This window comes from Adiantum capillus-veneris, chromosome 27 (assembly GCF_014529385.1).
Source record: "Adiantum capillus-veneris isolate H3 chromosome 27, ASM1452938v2, whole genome shotgun sequence".
Classification (NCBI taxonomy): Eukaryota; Viridiplantae; Streptophyta; class Polypodiopsida; order Polypodiales; family Pteridaceae; genus Adiantum; species Adiantum capillus-veneris.
Genome location: NC_140957.1, coordinates 3,614,047 through 3,620,552, shown reverse-complemented (window position 1 = coordinate 3,620,552; position 6,506 = coordinate 3,614,047).

The following is a 6,506-nucleotide window of genomic DNA, read 5'->3' as shown; positions in this document are numbered from 1 at the left end:
AGATGACTTGGGTTTCATGAACACATTTGGGAAGTAGACTTAAATTATCAAGAAGGGAAGCTTGGTTGTTCTCAAAGGTTAGAAACATAGCTCCTTGTATTCCTTGCATGTGTCATGTGTCAAAGATGATTTTATTGCAATAGACGAGTTGTTGTCTATTCGATTGTGGCATAGCCGACTATAAAATATGAGCCAAAAAGGAATGAAAACTTTTGTATGTTTTGATTATTTACATGTAATCAGTTTAAGTGAATTTTCTATGTGTGAATATTATTTATGGCAACAAGCAGACTAGGAATGTTAATTTACCTAGGAATAAAAAGCATGTTGAGCCACTAGAGCTTGTCGTAGAGACATTTGTGCTCCTATGCCGATCAAGTCTCTAGAGGGTACTTACTTTGTAACTTTTCTTGACAAATCTACTAGGAAGGTGTGGGTTTGCCCTTTGAAACATAAGGGTGAGGTTTTCTCTATGTTCTAGAAGTTCCCTGCATTGGTTGATAATCGGTCAAAAAAGAAGCTTAAGAGCTTGCATATTGACAATTATGGGGAGTATGTCCTGAAAGAGATGGCAGATTTTTGTGCAAAGAGATAGATTTGGTGGCAATTTACTACACCATGCACACCTACCCAGAATGAAATTGTTGAGTGTATGAATCGTACTATACAGGAACATGTTCTAGCTATGCTTTCTATGGCAAACCTTACAAAATGGGCATAAGTTTTTTTTATGGCACTACATATTATTAATAGATCTCCTAGCACACCTTGGATTACAAGATATGAGACGAGTTGTGGTCAGTGGGAAGCTACATTACGACCATTTATGTGTCTTTGGCTACGAGCCATATGTTCATGTGCCAAATGGGCTTAGATCAAAGTCACATAAATGCATCTTCATTGGTTATGAAAAAGTTACTTCTGGGGATGTTGCCTTAGAGTCAATGAGAACTCGAAAGTCTAGTGATGAGCCTTCCACTAGCAACACTCTTCAGCGAGCAGAGTAGTAGTCAAGAATTACAACATTCGATTAGAGCTTTGCATCTGTCTAAGCACTTTTAGTCGGGTGTAGATTATGTCAAGTTTTTGATAGTGGATAACTGTATTGCTTCCAAGAAGCCATGCAAATGGATGATAAGTTGTAGTGGCAACAAGCTATGTAATCTAAGTATGACTCAATTGTGAAGAATGAGACTTGGGAATTAGTGAAATTGCCTTCTAGTAAGAGAGCATTACCTTGCAAATGGTTTCACACACAAAAGTTTACATCGAGAGATCCCAAACCTAAGGCTAGATTAGTCGCTAAGGCATTCAAGCGATAGAAAGGTGCTGATTTTGATTATAAATCCTCACATGTGTTCAAGATGACTACTTTGTTCATAGTGCTTGGCTTAATAGCCACTAAGGATTTGGAATTGGTCCAAATGGAAGTGAAGACGGATTTCCTTCCTAGGGATCTCCAAGAGATATCTACATGAAATAGCTTGAGGGATTTGAAGTGCCAAGTAGAGAAGAATTGGTGTGTGAGCTCAAACAAGCTCTTTATGACTCGAGGAAAGGATCCAAGCAATGGTATCATAAGTTTGATACATTCATGCAATCTTATTGTTATAAGAGGAGTCAAGAGGATCATTGCTTGTACAGGTTGAAGCTCGGTGATGGATCATTGATACTTCTCATTTTATAAGTCAATAACATGCTTATCCCTAGGAAGTCCACTCATGAGATTGCCACTTTAATAATTACAATCCCAACAAAAGTTTGTAGAGTGTAGATGCCATCTAGGTTTGATCCCTAGAAAAAAAATTTCCTCCTAAAGAGGAAGATGAGTTTTTCCCAAGCACTAATGTGTAGGCTTTCATACTTGAATGGTACACATTCATGCATTTCTAAGAGGAGTCGATAGAGTGAAAGTAGCCCATCCAATCGAGTAGCAAAACAAAGCTATAGTTCACGTGCATTCACAGTGATTTCTATATCATGCAATTGACTTTTGTTACTCCAAAAGTCATCCAACACCTAAAGCCATCTGCAAGACATTTAAATACGGGCCTCACTTTCACATTAAAAATGAACTATTGATATTTAATCCATGTTGTTCTTCATTCATCCTATAGGAATAACATGGTATTATTGATAGTTATTTTGAATTGAATGGGATTGGTTTGTATGTTTCTATGAATTGACCTTCTGAATTTACTCCTCTTGTGCAATGTTAAATCTCATAGTGACATGAAGATTGACAACAAAGTGAGCAAGACCAAGTGTGCATCATCAACACAATGAGACTTCTAGGTTTGTTATCTCATTTTGTATCTCCATACCTATGTAGTATTGTAGACTAGGCAGTTGGCTATGGGTTAGGGCACTGCTTCCATTTCTTATAAAATTGGGAGAGACATTATGCCAACTCTCCACCATACTTCTGTATGGCACTTCAATAGTCCATGCACATCATATTTTCACAATTGTTTGTAAATCCTCTATAGTGTGAAACAATTAACCAATTCTTTGTTTTTGTTTGAAGTTCCTCAACGACAAAACTTTAACTACAAGCACATTAGCTTCCTCATTAGGCTCATGCTCCTTTTTGAACTGTATACTGCATTGAAGGTTTATAAATAAACAAAAGTTGATTTTATTTTAGTAATTGTAAATCAAGTTTTATATAAAATATGGGGCACATACAATCTTTTCCATTCCATGGCAATCTCACAATCCAAGGGATCAACTCATTATCGACACTAAGTTATCGACGTCGTTGGCGGGAGTCGGTATATGCATTGCTAAAACTGGAGAAAGACTCAATTTTTAAAAAATCAAAATTTATAATAACGATGTTGATTCTGACACATATACTAATGGATGTTCTGCTCCATATATTAGCACTCATACCAATGCATATGCCAACTTGTAAAACAAAACCCGCAGGTTCGTTTTCACGTTTTCACGTTTTCGCCCCATTTTTTTGCTTCTTCTCCTTGCTCCTTTGCTACATTTCTCCTCCAACCCTGTTGGGCCTCACTTGACTTTGGCTTTCCACTCACACACCCTCTTGCAACAAAAAGGTATGCTTTTTTTGGGGTTTATGTTGTTGGAATTAGGGTTGCAGGGAAACACACACAGCTTGGAGAAACGAAGGAAGCTCAAGGCACACAACAAAGAGTATATAACTTAGTGTGCAACGGAAAGATAGATAGCACTAGAATGATGGGCGTATATACAATGCACGGGGGGGAAAAACCTCCTAGTGAGGGAAAAAATGCCCCAGTGGTCTTAAGTGTGTTCACACACATCACTATCACATGTATATGGTAACAAATTACTCCTGGAGTGATGTGGTGAATGAGAGATGGCACATAGAGTAAAGGGAAGTGCCATGCCCTGAGGATATGATCAGTCCACAAAGTGGAGTAAGCCCAAAGCTTTGCAAAAAGCTTCAAACTTCTCACGAGACAATGCCTTTGTGAAAAGATTTGCAAGGTTGTCCTGTGTTGGCACATAAGCCAAGCTGATCTCTCTTGTTGAGAACCTCTCCTTGACATAGTGGTAATGTACCTCAATGTGCTTTGTGTGAGCATGAAAAACTGGGTTCCTCACAACTACCAATGCACTTTGACTGTCAGTGTAGATAGTGTTGGCAGTGTCTTGTCCAACATCCAAATTAGCCATAAGGCGTCTGAGCCATGCACACTCAAACGTAGTTGTGAAGATTGCCCTGTACTCAGCCCCAACTAGAAGTGGCCACAATAGGTTGCTTCTTGCTCAACCATGATATAATGAACTGCTAAGCATGAAACAAAAACCACTTGTGGACACTCGCGTGCCAAAACAACCAACCCAATTTGAGTCTGAAAAAGCATGTAAGTCTCGTGGCAATGATCTCTCCTTGGGATAAAGCAAGCCAAGATGTAAAGTGCCACTCAAGTAGCGAAAAATTCTCTTGACAGCCTGCCAATGCTTAGACCTTGGGCTGTGCATAAATCTGGAGACTTGTGAGACTGCAAACTGAATATCCGGCCTCATGCTAGATACATAAATGAGGCATCCAACATCATTTTGGTAAAGAGTGACATCAACAGGATCACTAACATCATGTAGACTTAACTTCAAACGTGTTTCCATGGGAGTGGCAATAGGTTTGGAATCCTCAAGTCCAAACTTACATAGCAATGTTTCTATGTAGCTTTTTTGACACAAGGCAATACCATCATCACAATGCTTAAATTGTATACCCAAGTAATGATGCAACAGTTCCAAATCTTTCATGTTGAAAGTAGCATTCAAATCAGCCTTAAATTCAGCAATATGTCTCTCATTTGGTCCAGTGATAAGCAAATCATCTACATAAAGAACCACAATGAGAAGTACATCACCCTCACGCTTTACATACAATGTGTTTTCTGTTGGACTGTTACGAAAACCTTGTTTGACCAAAGGAGTGTCAACCTTCGCATACCAAGCACGAGGAGATTGCTTCAACCCATACAAAGCTTTGTTACATTTGCACACCTTATCCTCTTGTCCTTTCTTGAAAAAATCGCGAGCTGCATTACATAAACTTCCTCAAATATGTCACCATTCAAGAAAGCAGTAACAACGTTTGATTGATGTACATCCCAACCAAAATGAGTTACCAATGCACATAGAAAACACACAGTAGTCATACAACAAGTGGGAGCAAAAGTCTCTTCATAATCTATACCTTTTTGTTGTGCATAACCCTTTGCAACATGTCAAGCCTTATAGCGATCAATCTCACCATCCGGCTTGCGCTTCAACTTGTAAACCCACTTCGTACCATTGGCCTTTTGCCCAGGAGGAAAATCACATAAAGTCCATGTGTCATTTTCTATAAGTGCATCATATTCTGATTGCATGGCAGCCATCCAATTTTTTGAATTTTGTGCTTCATTAAAAGACAGAGGTTCCTCAGCATCATGTAAGCTAGACACAGCCAAAGCATAACAATCTGATGCATAAGATGCAGGCGAGAGCCTGAACGAGTGCGACTAGACAAAGGTGCATCCAATTTACTGTCACACAATGTATGCACCAGCCATTTTGGCATACCTCTAGCCTGCTCATTTTCAGCCCTTTCCTCATCAAGTGCATCATGTACATCTACATCAGTAATAGGATGATCTGTAACATTTTCAAAAGTCCCCCATAGGCTGTACATTTGCCTCATTGGAATTTACATTTGAACTTCCACCACTAAAAAGAGGCAAAAAAATGTCATAAATGTCTTGTGAGCTTACATTACTCTCTCTAGTACATGACAACAAGGGCTGAACAGAGTCTTCCACAAACACAACATCCCGTGAAACAAGAATACACTTTGTTTGTGGATGATACAACCTATAACCTTTGCTTTCAGCACTATAACCAACAAAGATACATTTGACAGCCTTATCATCCAATTTTTTGCGTTGTGTTTGTGGCACAAAAGCATATGCCAAACAACCAAAAAACAAGCATGTACTCAATAGAAGGCTTTCTATCATGCCATGCTTCATATGGAGTAATAGACTGCAAAGCTTTTGTAGGACACTTGTTTAGTACATAAGTGGCGCACATGATGGCCTCAAGCCAAAAAGAATGCGGCAAAGCTTGATTTTTGACCATACATCGTGCCATTTCTATAAGTGACTTGTTTTTCCTCTCAGCGACACCATTTTGCTGAGGTGTATAAGGCACTATACATTGGTGTTTTATCCCATGACTAGCTAGAAATGCATTAAATTCATGAGACATATACTCCCCCCCTCGATCGGAACGGAGGGTGCCCAAAGTACATTTCGAGACATTTTTAGCCATAGCCAGAAATTTTTTGACGCACATAAAAACTTCGGACTTTGCTTTAAGCAGAAATACCCATGCATGCCTGGACTAACATCAATGAAAGTCACGAAGTAAAGGTAATTGCCCAAGGACGGAGTTTGCATGGGCCCACACACATCATTATGCACAAGCTGCAACCTGCATGTGGCCCTAACTGAACCATCCTTTGGAAACTTAGAACGCTGTATCTTACCCAAAATACAGCCTTCACAAACGTGTTTGACAGGTGCTTCAAGAGGCGGCAAAGAAGCAACCATATCAGATTTCTACAAACGCAACAAACTGAGGAAATTCAGGTTACCAAAATGTGCATGCCAAAGTTTTTCATCTGAAATAGCCTTTGAATCCAAAACTGGATTTGCAAAATTCTGCCCACACTTGTCATACAAAGTGAGCTTATACATCCGACATCATAAAATGTGATACAACAATTTCATCACTGAAATTGAGATCATAGACTGTACATCTGTCATCCACAAATTTGACTACAAGACCAAGTCTAGCAATTACATACAAAAGATTCTTCTTGATCCCAGGTACATAAAGTGCATCAACAAGTGTGAAATAACTGCCATTTGCAATAGTAAGCACAATCTTTCCAACTCCTTGACCCGGATAAGAGGCATTGTTGGCACAAGTAACTAAATTCCCATGAGGGACAG